Below are 12,829 nucleotides of genomic sequence, written 5' to 3'. Positions count from 1 at the left end.
GTTGGTGGAATACATTGGGAATAATGTGAATACTTTTTACTATTGTGGAATGTCTAGAACAATGAAAATGTGATTGCTTTACAGTTATCATTCAGTTGGTATTCAGTTATTTTATTTTGTAATTTGTGGTTATGAAACTCAGAAGATGCCATGTAACCAAATGGTCAACATGTAAATGTGTGCAGGATGTGGCAAAAGTAGTTCTGAGGGCACAGCAGGAGAGTGATTCTTAAAAATAGATGCTCAAATTGTGTATATACTTGCAAAGTTTTTGATAGTGCATTTCAATTGATTTTGCATTTCATGTTCTTGTAAAGTGCATCTTTCATACTTTTGAAGATTGTCTACTTGTACTATACTGTATTAAGCCTTTTTTCAGGATTTCCATTATTGCTGGAGCTTCCAACATACATGTTTCTTTTAAAAAATGTTCTTACTGTTATTTGTTTTTGTAAATAGTGTTTTGTATTAAATTTGCATGGATAAACCCCACATTTCCAAAACCAGTGTACATACGCTCTGTATAAAATACAAACTGTTTCATAATTTTCATGTAGTCAAGTTATTCAGTTTGATTTCATTTCAGTTTATATATTTGTAGTAAATAATGAGAATTTGTTGTATGTTCTCTCAAATGTCTGTGTTTTCATTTTGATAGATAAGTGACCTGCTTTATTATGTCAGGAAATACATCCTCTGACAAACAGAAAGAAAGCTAATTCCTGGTTCAGGGAAGTAGAACACATCCACATATGTATAAGTATGTTGGGATTTTGGTTTTCATCAACAGTGGTGAGAATACACAAGGATCAAGCTGCCCTCATTTGTAGCAATCTTTATACATTTACACACTTTGCTGTGAGAACCACCCAATGTCTTCTCACATTTATATTTGGAACTACACAGATTTTTGAGTCTTGCTAATGACAACCTTAAAGCAGCACAGAAATTCCTCCTGACAGAGGTGATCTGCTTCACTTCTGTTCCCTGGGCTGGCTCTGGCACTAGCACAGATAATCTGTGTGGTTTGCAGTCATCAATTGCTTGATCCAGCCCTAGGGAAACTGAACTGCCAGGTTTTGGAGCTGCAGTTGAGTTGGGTTATTCAAATGTAGGTTAACAGAGTGTTTTATAGGACCAAATTTATTTTACCTTTATTTCTTTTAGATTATTTAAAGATGTAGTCAATTTTATTATTAGACCTGAATATTGAAAATAAATACTCTGTTTTGAGAGATGTTTTTCCCTATGAGACCTTATTCTGCACCTGCACACACCCAGCTGCTCTTTGTTTCCTGATGAGGCACACTGGGGACAGTAAAGCAGAAACTGAGGAGCAGCATTCCAAAGAAAGTGAGCACCATTCCTTGACAAAAGCATCTCAGCAGCTGGAACATTTTTTTTGCAGTTACCAATGATGGATTTATAGTTGAAATACTCTGAGTCTGTTGTTTAGTTTTCAGCTCTGAAGAAAACTTTCCTCTTATAAAAAGGACATTCAAGGGCAATGATGCCAGGTTCAAAAGCCTCCGTTCCAAGCTGAACTCCACGGAGTTCAGGTCTGAGGAGGAGCAGCTGAGGGAGCTGGAGGGGCTCAGCCTGGAGGAGACGAGGCTCAAGGGGAACATTGCCACTCTCTATAGCCCCTTAAGCGAGGTGGAGCCAGCTGGGGGTTGGTCTCTTCCCCCAGGTAACAAGTGACAGGATGAGAGGAAACGGCCTCAAGCTGTGTCAGGGGAGGGTTCGATTGAATATTGGGAAAAATTTCTTCTCTGAAAGGTGGTCAGGCTTTGGAACAGTGCCCAGTGGAATCACCATACCTGGAAGTGGGCAAGAGCTCTGTGGATGTGGCACTGGGAAAAGGGTTTGATGGTGGGCTCAGTGGTGCTGGGCTAATGGTTGAGCTCAAGGGTCTCAGGAGTCTTTTCCAACCTTTGTGCTTGTGCCATTCTAAGATGAAAGTTAACTCTGTCCCTGTTGAAACCAAGACAATGACATACAAAGACATTTTTATCTTCCATGAAACTAAACTTCCTACTCCTCAGCAGCCCAATGATGCTTGCTACTTTCTCTCCTAATGCAATTCCAGATATTTCTCCTCTCCACAGTTAGTGGAGGCTGAAATCCTTTTGCAGCTTGAGTGAGAAGTACTGATATCTTCAGTGTAAATGTTTATTTGTATTAATAAGAATATGACATTCCAGACAGACAGGTATAAATTCATGAGCTGATGCTGTGTTGTTCATTTCATCCTCTTCCTTTTGATTTCCAAAATCTCCAGCTTTCAGAAAGAGATGAAGGCAAAGCAACAGCCAACACAGGCTTTCCTAGCAGAAGCGTCCAAGTGCATGAACTTCTGAAGAATACTTAATTAGATAAATCATCCCACACTCCCTGTATTCTCCAAGCCCGAAGAAACAGAACCAAAAGAAGGATTATCTCTGAAAACTCTCAGGGGTATAATTTAGAAATAGACAAGTACTACTGGATTCAGTTCCAAATAATGTTTATGTGAAAGCTGTTCTCCTCCACAAACCTCTGGGTGATGTGTCTAGCTTGCACTTTTCACTGTGTACTGAAATAGTAAGTGCATTCTGTTCTTTCTCCAGTAAGGACAGTGATCATCTTGTAATTTTTGGCTCAAGCAACATAAACTTCTATTTCCCAGGAATATTAGTTTAAATGACAGTGATACTTTTTTTTTTTCTGATGAAATCATAGGGGAATTCCCAAAGTTTTCTTCCTCCTGTATATGCAACAGGATTACAAAAGAGAGGTATCAGATAGACCACCCAGTGAATGAGCCATGAGTTATTATTCAGTGTTACTGCTCTGATTATCAGTTTTTGTGTACTGCCTGTATATGGCATCATTGAGCCTTATTTGTGTATTTGGGGACTTTGGAACTCCCATTCCCAATTTTCACTTTTGCTACTGGCTTAGAAACAGCTTTATCACACAGGCTGCTTCTGATGTGTGCTCTTTTTGATAACTTGCATTAGCATTTTATTCAAAGAGCTTTCATGTCAAATTCAGGGGTTTTGTTTGATGCATAAATTGAAATGACAAACATTTTATTTAGGAAAAATACTTGATTCTTTCAGGACTTATGTGTCCCCAGATGGGTATGTTCATTTGTTGGGTTTTTTTTTTTTTTGGCAAAATTATTTGCCCTTTCAGATATCAACAAATTACAAGGAGTTCTGTTTTGACAAAAAACAAACTCAGAATTGCTATAATATGCTTTGAAGCCATCTATAAAACAGAGCAGATCTTATCACTTCTGTTCCCACAGGTGCAGATGGGGAAAGAAACCTCACCACCATCTGTCTTTTCTCACTTGGACTTTCCCATAAACCAAGAAAGCCTTATGCATAGAAGAGTAAATTTAGTTTCTGTAAATACAAATTTTTAAAACTAAATTTATTATTGTCTTTAAAAAAAACCACAACAAATTCATGTCTAAATTGACAGTTTACTCAACAATGGTAAAAACATGAGGTATTTTTCACTTTCTGACAGATTGCATCTGCTTGACAACATTGCAACTTGAATTAACCCCATGTTTCCTTGTGAGTGCAGGTTGTGCTCTGCCTGCAGACAGTGCAGCCCCTTTTCTTTGCCCTGATCTCCAGAACCAGAGCATTCTGCTCTTTGCCACTTCTGCAGCCTGTTCATACAAATAAACACTTGATGCCACTGAAGCTGTTACCCTTCCCAGCTCATAAACATGAGAAACCCAAGCCAAGGATGTGGCAGTCCAACACACACACCTGGGTGCTGCTCAGGGCTGCCCAAAGGACTCTCAGCTCTCCATCACCTTCCAGCAGTGTCTCTGAGCCTTGGCATCCCTTCACCCTCCCACCAGGTCAGGTGAGCTCCTCCCTGGCTGCCCTGCAGGGCTGAAACGCATTTTGCTCAGAATTTACTCACTGCTGCACGTTCTGCTCAGGTTTTACCCCCTGCTGCTGCGTTTGAGGCACCTCTGCCAGGACTGGGGTGGGATGGACAATCTCCTGCAGCCTCCTCCAGGCTCAGCTGCAGTGCCCTGCTGGCTCTGGGCCCCCAGGATGCTGCCTCAGGCTGTCCCTGTTGGCCAGCAGGCCCTAAACAGCTGTAAATGCTGGTTTGTGACAAATCCCACAGGTTTTTTAGGAAAATGGCTGGGGAGCACACAGGTACTCCTGTCAGCTGGCAGAACAGAGGGTGGGATGTTCCTTCCTTCACAAGCATCCTGTGCTCTGGTGTGGTCAAACTGCACAGCTGGATTGACATGAAATGTGTCCCAGTTGCTGGGTAACTTGTCAGGCATGCTGTGATTCTGGTGGACCAAAGGAGGAATCCAAAGGTGTTTTTACCCTGCCCCACATTGCACTTTAGTTGGGCTCAGTTTTGAGTGAACGGTTCACACACTGTGGTGCCATGAAAGTGCTGCTGCAGACCAGAACTTTTTTAGACAGTGTAGGAGACAAACTGGAAGTCGAAATGAGGCATTTAAAATCAGGCTGTCAGAACTGATTAAGGCTGGGGAGTTTATTTACTTGTCTCCCACCCAGCAGGAAGAAGACAGTGGTTAACTTGTTTTGTTGACCAGTCCTTCTCACAGGGGATGAACTTCTGACCTCTGATGATTTTTTTCTGCACCAGACATTCACAGAAACAAAACCTACAGGCACAGGAATATTTGCTTTATGCCTGATCCTCCCAAAGTGGGAAAGAGGAAACCAATGAGGGGCAGATGCTGTGGGCTGGAGGATGAGCCAAGGCTGTGGCTCCTTAGCTCCAGCTGCAGCAGGGTCCCTCTTGTTCTGGGCAGTGCCCTCCCCTGTGCCCAGCACAGGACCCCCAGTGCTCACCCCTGTGCCCAGCTGAGCTGCAGCTCCTGCCCCAGCACACACAGCAGCTCCAGCTCTCCTTTGCTCCCTGCAATCCCAGCCTGTGGAATTAAAGGTGATGCCCTGCAGCATCAGGACACTGCATCAGAACCACTGGAGCAGACCCACTTCAATGGCTCAGTGTCTGTAGAGACTTTCTCTGTGAACACAGTCACACCTGCTTATCCTTTTCCTGACATTATATGGGTTCATTTAAATATATTTTGTGTATATAAAAATATATTTTGTGTAATGAGCCATATAATTGTTTTGGGCTGAGGCAATGCATGGAGCAAGGGAGTTCAGGCCTCCAGGGGTTTAGTGTGCTGTAGGACCTCACAAAGGAAGCATCACAGGGTGCCTCTGCCCCCATGGCATCTTCCCAGGGGCTTCCTGCAGGGACTGATGGTGTAGGACTGGGAGGTGCTTCAGAAGAAGGCAACTCTTCAAGTTTCAAGGCTCATAGTGGGATTAAAAAAGTCACTGCTGAGTCACCTTGTGGGGAATTAAGGTAATTAACTCAATTAAGGAATTAACTCAATTTTAGAAAAGTGCAGATTGCTGCACCCACAGGGTAAAGGAATGTCACAAAGCAGGCAAGCTACTGAGATCCTTTCATTAAAATAAATATTTTTATTTTCTCTATTAAGACAAATCTTCCCCCACCAGCCAGAATCCATCTTGCAAGTGGCAGTTGATAATTACACTGGTGAAGGATTTATTGGTATATTTCTTAAAACTTGTTGAAATCTTTGTTTTTGCTGTTGTAAATCTTTTGAGTAGTATTACTCAAATCCATGAAGTCATCTCTAATGCAGGGCAAGCCCCAAGAACAGAGCATAACACCAGGGAAATTCAGAAAAGGGAACAACTAGGAAATAACAGGATGATCTTTGGGCTTAATCCTGCACACCCACAAGAGCCTGTACCCATGGGACCTCTAATTTCTCAAGAATTTAATGTCAGAATTAGGTGTTAGGCAATATTTTTGTTTGCAAAAGCAGTTTTTAAACTGTCTGAGCCCTACCTTCAAGGTGAAACTGGAACATTCATTCTTTCTTTCCAGCAACAGATCTGCAATGAAACCATCCCAGCATGGGTTTGTTTTGTAAGTGTTGGTTCCCAGCAGAGATGAAAATCCTCAGATTCTTTTAACCCAGCTAAAGTGCAGTGGTTGGTGCAAATACTGCTTGGTGAATCCCTCTGAAATGAAAACCCAAGACAGCCTCTACTGAAAAGGATCCTCAGGACACTGACATGGGAATGGCCCTCTCAGGGCTCTGGCTTTGGAAATTTGCTGTGATTTTGTAGAGGTCTGAACAGTGTTAACTTCAGGTCTGGTCGCACTGATAAAGGCTTGGGTCAGTGTGACCAGACCCAATGAATTGTTGGTAAATTATCTGGCAAAAGCATCCCAGGCACATCTCTGGCCAGAGCTTATCTCTCCCAGCACCCAATGCTGTCTTGTCCAAGCCCACAAGTGGGATGAGCCTGACACCCCCTCAGCAGGGTCAGGGTGTCCCCCCCTCGCTCCCTGCTGACCACAGGGTCAGGATGAAGGATCCTGCCAGCAGCACCTTCCAGAGATCACAGCAGCTCCTGCGGCCCCTCTGCCTCCCTTCCACTGTGCCCTGGTGTGTGAGTGCTCCTGGGCTGGTTATAGGAATGTGCTCACAGAGTGACAAAATTATCCTTTGTCCCCTTAAAAAGGAAATAAGCCCAGAAGTTCCTCTCCTTGATTAAATGAAAAGACACCTCATAGGCCTGGGGGACTTCACCTCAAACTTAAGGATAGCCAGTTGGACAAGAACCAAAAAGTCCCGCCTGAGCAATTTACCAGAAAAAGAAGAGAACAAAGAAACTAATTGCTTTTGTGAGGTGTTTTACCAGGGGCAGGAGGGCCTCTTGCACCTGAATCTGTTTTTCTCTGTAAAGAGTTTGTTATTTTGCCTTTTAATAAAACCTTTTTGTTTCCAACACTACCACAGAAGCCATCCTGCTGATTTTATGCCTCCTAAGGCAGCTGAGCTATCTTGGGTGTGAAACAGATCTCCAAGAGCTTCTGACACCTGGCTAGAGGAGACCCCTATTTTAGCTGGTCTACCCTTTTCCCCTAATCATATTTCGCAATCATATTTCCTGCAGCAGAGCAAAGCTATGTAAGAGCATCCACAAGCCAGGGGAGATCAAAGCTGTGCCTGATTTCACTGGAGTCAGTGCTGGGAAGAGCAGCCAGCTGTGCCTTGGGGAGCAGCCCCGTGAGCACATCCTTAGCACAAGGATTTGTGGCTGCAGAGCTGCTGAGCTGCTGTCTGAAAGCTGCAATCATCTGGGCAGGACCTTGCTCACAGCCCATATCACAGGAAATAACAATGGAGCAAGATCTTTCCCTGATGAAGGAGCCCCACCCAATTTCAAAGGACCCAGTGGAAGCCAAGAACAAAATTTCTCATTGGATAAAAAGTGTTTTACTTTCTGACACTTGTGTTTGTTTTTTGGGAGGTTTTCCGCATAAATGAAGAAGTCCAGCAGTCTGTGGACGCCTGTGCCCAGCTGAGGTGCTGATGTTGGTCCAGGCTGTGCAGAGCCGCAGCAGCCACAGGTGATGAAGCCGGGATTGCCAAGGATTGCTTTCCCATCTGCTGGGCCCTGCCTGTGGCACTGTTCCCACAGTGTCCCAAAGCCAGGCAGGGCTCTTCAGGTCACACTAATCAAGGTTTCCCCAACGATACTGCATCCTGTTTTTAGGAAAATTAATCCACAAACACCAGAGGTCTATGTCCAAAAAGGAGACAGAGGAGTCCTTTTACTTTATTCCAATAAAGAGAGAGGCCATGGGGCATTGCCCTGGGGTCTCTCAGATTTTTGGACGATGCAGCCTCCTTTTTATCCCAATTTCCTGGGTACATTTCCCTTCTCTCTTTCCCCCTTGGCTGAGGTACTTGAGAGGTTCAGACTCCCCAGTACACCTGATACCACAGATTTCCCTCTGATGTATAATCCTCCCTTTTAATTTTTAATTCTTACAGAATTTAGGGGTTTTTCTTCCCCATTGTATCTTTCATCTCTCAATGTCTAATTTCATTTATCAGCAAACCTAAAGTTTATTTGTAAAAGCAAATATCTTTTTCCATTCATCAATCAGTGGAATCCTGTGACGGTGTTCACAGGGGTCCGAGGATGAGGGAAGAGACGAGGATCTGACTCCATGTTTCAGAAGGCTGATTTATTATTTTATGATATATTAAAACTATACTAAAAGAATAGAAGAAAGGATTTCATCAGAAGGCTAGCTAAGAATAGAAAAGGAAGGAATGATAACAAAGGCCTGTGGCTCAGACAGAGAGTCCGAGCCAGCTGACTGTGATTGGCCATTAATTACGAACAACTCTATGAGACCAATCACAGATGCACCTGTTGCATTCCACAGCAGCAGGTAATCAATGTTTACATTTTGTTCCTAAGGCCTCTCAGCTTCTCAGGCGGAAAAATCCTAAGGAAATGATTTTTCATCAAAGATGTCTATGACAGAATCCTTCCCATTGTTTCTTTTACCTCCCAGTGCTGATTTTATCTCCCAGCCGACCCACAGCTTGTTTGGAAAGACAAATGCATTGTTCCTCTGACTGAGAAGGGAAAGTCCCTCACCCTGGGGAGGCTGTGGGGCCGCTGCGAGCTGGGAGGGGATGCTGAGCCTGTCGTCTGCCAGCTCTCCCTGCCTGCCCTATTTCCTCATGTGCATCCTACACACAGAGCACTCCCAGCCTGCCCTGTCAGATGCAGCTGATCAAAGCTCACTCTCTAGAAACAGGAACCTACACAGCACTTTTGTTTTTCATTTCACTCTTCCAGCTTTCTTTTTTTTTTTAAGAGCTAATAAATGTTCTGTCTAACACGTTACCTGGCTTAAAGGAAAATCCCAAAGTGTGATGGTAAGTTGTAGTTACTTTATATTATGACTTTATTTTGTGTGTCTGTGTGTGTTTGAAACTCTCCAAAGCTGTTCAGTTGTAGTGCAGAATATGGATTTGTGCATACCATAATTTCTGTATAAATTTGAAAGAATTTCTATAGAAATTTGAAAGAATTTCTGTAGAAGTTTGAAAAAAAAATTCTGTTCAAATTTGTAAGAGTTTCCAGCACCTCTTTATTTTTAAGTGGCACTGATGTTTGTGTTCTTGAAATAACTTTGGTTGTATCTGCTTAGAGTGCAGGGTGATGTTTAAATTGCAGAATTTCAGACAGTTGTGTGTGTGTATGTGTCTGTGTGTCTGTGTGTGTGTGTGTATGTGTATGTGTGTGTGTGTTTACACCGTTTTTGCACCAATGTCTCATCCCTTTCAAGCCACATTCTGGCCGGTCTGAAATCCTTCCAGTGATCATTCCTTAAGTATCTTCCTATATTTTTTCTTTTATGGGAAGATTTAACAGCTTTTCATATCAGTGACAGCCTTTAGGCATGTCCTAATCCAGCCCTGGCTTGCTGATAAGAGCTGTCAGCTGATATCATGCAAGGGCTGTCTGGCCAAGCAGTTATTCTGGGCTAGCACTCCTCTCCTGGGGGAGGTGTCAAAGATCTGCCTCTGAAAAGGGCAAACCCATTCAGCATTTTTGGACTGTCTTTTCCTTTTTCTTTTTAAAAGAATTTCTCCTCAGTCTGCTCACTCTCAGACCAAACTGCACATCTAACATTTCACAAAGCAGCTTTCAACACCAGCAGTTGTTGATGTGAGCAATAAAGGCTCGGGCTGCTGTTTGCATTTCTGGAATGCACTGCTGCCCCTCAGACTCCAGGAAAACCACCTGCCCACAGGGAAAATGTGGTTTTATCTGCCCAGGGCTGAGCTCAGGGCTCAAGGACCAGTCTGTGAGGCTGCCTGGAGCTTGCCCTTTTCCCTGTGTGTGCCAGCTCCCTGCCCAGGCACTGGCCCTGTGCCCATCCCTCTGGAGGATCCCACACCCTGCCCTCAGCAGCAAAGGCAGCATTGGATTGTGGCTGCCTGTCTGACCATTCTCCCAGCCAGCCTGGCTGTCCTGGTGTCCCTGTGCAGGTCCTTTCCCTGCAAGTGGCCCCAGCAGTGACTGTGGTGCTGTTCCACCCTGGCAGATCCTGCCCTGCCCACGGCACCACTGGAGACAAAGGCAGGAAGCAAAAATGAAGAGATTGGGAATTGCCAGCTCTCAGGTCAGGGTGTTCAGCTGTATGAAGAACTGCATGAATAAAACCCAGAATATATGCTCTTTCACTTGTTGGTCCCATTGCACAGTGGCTGCACCAGAACACCTCTGCCAACACCTCCAAAATCTCTCTGGTGCATGAAGTTTAAAGGAGAAGGAAAGGGAAATTTATTTTCCTTATTTCAAGGGCTTACAGGCTTGTGGAGGACAAATCAGCTTTAAAAGACAAGGCAGAGAAGAAGAAACCAGGCGGTTTTTCTCACTTTAGGATGGCCTGAACAGAGCATTGGCTCCCTTTGCTGCCTGTGCCAGAGCCACCAGAGGCAGCTGATCCCTGCCTGCCTGGATCCTGCTTTGCCTCCCCCATTGTCACTCTGCCCTGCTGTCACACTTACTGGGACAGCACCTCGTGTGAAATATTTCTGCCTTAATAACAACTCTCAACCTGGTTTTTTGGATGTCTCCCTAATTCTGGAGCAACCTGAAAAGGAGATTGGAAGTGCTTACCACTGGGAATCATTCCTTTAATTACTTTTACCACAGTTGTAATTACTTTTGGGGGCAAATGCTGCTGGGATAGGATTGGTACAAGGGAGGCAAGTGCCAGTGGAGATGGTGATGGCCTGGCAGCAGGGAGGAGGCTGGGCTGGCACCTGGGCACCCATCACAGCAAAAAGGCTGAGCAGGAGGGTCCCAGTGGGATACGTCAGCCCCTCCCAGGATTCAGCTCTGAGGAAGGGATTGAACCCCTGGCTGCCATCACCCACATCACTCTGGGGACAAAACTGCTCTGTGGAAAGGCAGCAGGCTCTGGGCTGCACTCAGGTGTTCAGCAGCAGGATGGCAGAAAACCATCCAGCCAGCCTGGGAGCTTGTTCTGCCCTCTCCAGTAATTCCTCTCAAGTAAATTTTGCTGCAGTCCTGAACTCCACTAACTGGGTTCAGGATTGCAGCAAGATTCAGGACATTCCAGATAAACTCCGCCTTCAAGCCAGGCTGACAGCCGTGTGGTGGGAAGATTTTAAGGCAGCCTCTGGGCCAGGTAGGGAACAGTTGTGCTCACCTGTCCCCTCACAGGCTGAGGGATTCGGTGGGAGGAAGAAAGAGGAGGGTGATGTCTAACTCTGAATGAACAGGTGCGCAGTCAGAGCCTGGGGCCCAGGAGGCTCCTGCCCACCCTGCAGGAGAGCAGGGGAGATGCTGTGGGTGACACCATTTATCTTTGGGTGTCTCCATTTTCTGTGCTCCAGCAGGGCTCAGTCTGTTGGATACAGGGTGTTCTTTCTGCCTGCTCTCACCTGAAAGCAGAGAGTGGTCCAGGAGCAGCCTTGGGCTTCTGCATGGGGTCAGCACTGCCCCTGGCTCTGGGCAGCAGAGATCCCAGTCTGCAGGCAGGGGGGAGCAGGAGCAACAGGGGAAATCCCTTTCTCAGAACAGGGATACACAAATCTTCCCTGTGAGCCCCACATCCCTGGCAGAGCCTGGCAGGACCCGCTGCACCCAGTGCTGAGGGTGCTGGGAGCAGCCAGGAGCAGCTGCCTGCACAAATAGGTACAGTGGCTTCTTGTCCCCCTAATCCTTCTGTGGCGGAGCCTTTCTGTTCTGGAGAGAATTTTTACCTTCTTTTGCATCTCCCTCTGGATGTACTCACAGCCTGTTGCAGTTGTTGCTCTGCCAGCTTTGTCTGCAGTTGTTTCTGTGATGCCCTGGTGCATTTAGTGGCAGAATTTGGTCCCTGGCATTCCAGGCTGTGCTCCTCTTCCCCTTCCAGCCTCTCCCCAGCCTGCCCTGCTCACCCCAGCCCCTGGAGCCCTGTTTCTCCTGCAGGCTGATTCCCAGGCACTGCTGTGCACTTCGGTCAGCACTAATTCCTCAGCTGCTTTGTAGAAAACTTCTGCTTTCCTACAGAAGCTTTACGTGCACTGCTGCTCCAGGGTAGAGTCACCGAGTTCCTGACCCAGCCTGGCCCTGTGCCATGAGAAGAACTCGATTATTCTGCTAAACCCAAGCCCAGCTGCAGCAGAGGCAGTTCTTGCGTGGGCAAAGGTACGTGCAGGCTGTGGAAGGAATGGCTCCAGGAGCAGGAGCTGACTCAGAGTGGAGACAGGAGCCAGCAGGTTGGGGATGCTTCAGTCAGGGTGTGCCCCCCAGGCAGCAGGCACAGCACACAGAAACCATTTCATCAGGAATTGCAGGAAACTGCTGGTGGGTTTGTGCAAGGGCTGCCTCCCAGGCAGTGGAGAGGCTGCCACAGACTCGTCTGAAAGGCAGAGGGAGTGTGACATGTTTGACTTTGGGCTGGATGGGTCTCTCTGGGAGCAGCACTGGTTACAGAAAGCAGAGATTTCAGTGGAGCCAGCTCCAGTCTGGCTGGCTCACATGACACAGGCACATTCCAACAGCTGCTGTCCTTCCCAAGATGCCATCCAAGCCAGGATAGCAGCCATCAGCAAAGAAATATGGAAAACCGAGGTCTTCACTCACCAGAAAAATAAATATTGACACTGGACATTGCTAGAGAGCCTGGATTCCTTCCATCATTTCCTGAAATCCTCTAACAGCCATAAGTACTTAATTTATGAATGTAAAGAAGGGATTTTGTTCCTTGCAACACTCAGTGCCCCGTGCTCCTTTTCCCAGCCCTTGTCCTTGTGGTGACATCCCCTCTGCAGTGCAATCCATCACCCTGTGCTGGAGGCCACAGGTCTGCTTGGAATTACTGAGTCCTTCATCCTGGCACCTTGGAAAGAGCTTGTTTAATGCAAGTTCTGTAAAAG

This window comes from Melozone crissalis, unplaced genomic scaffold (genome assembly GCF_028551555.1).
Source record: "Melozone crissalis strain CALT ecotype California unplaced genomic scaffold, PUWL_Pcris_2 ptg000068l_1, whole genome shotgun sequence".
In the NCBI taxonomy this organism is placed as follows: domain Eukaryota; kingdom Metazoa; phylum Chordata; class Aves; order Passeriformes; family Passerellidae; genus Melozone; species Melozone crissalis.
The sequence above is the reverse complement of the archived record's forward strand: the minus strand, read 5'-3'. Positions refer to the sequence as shown.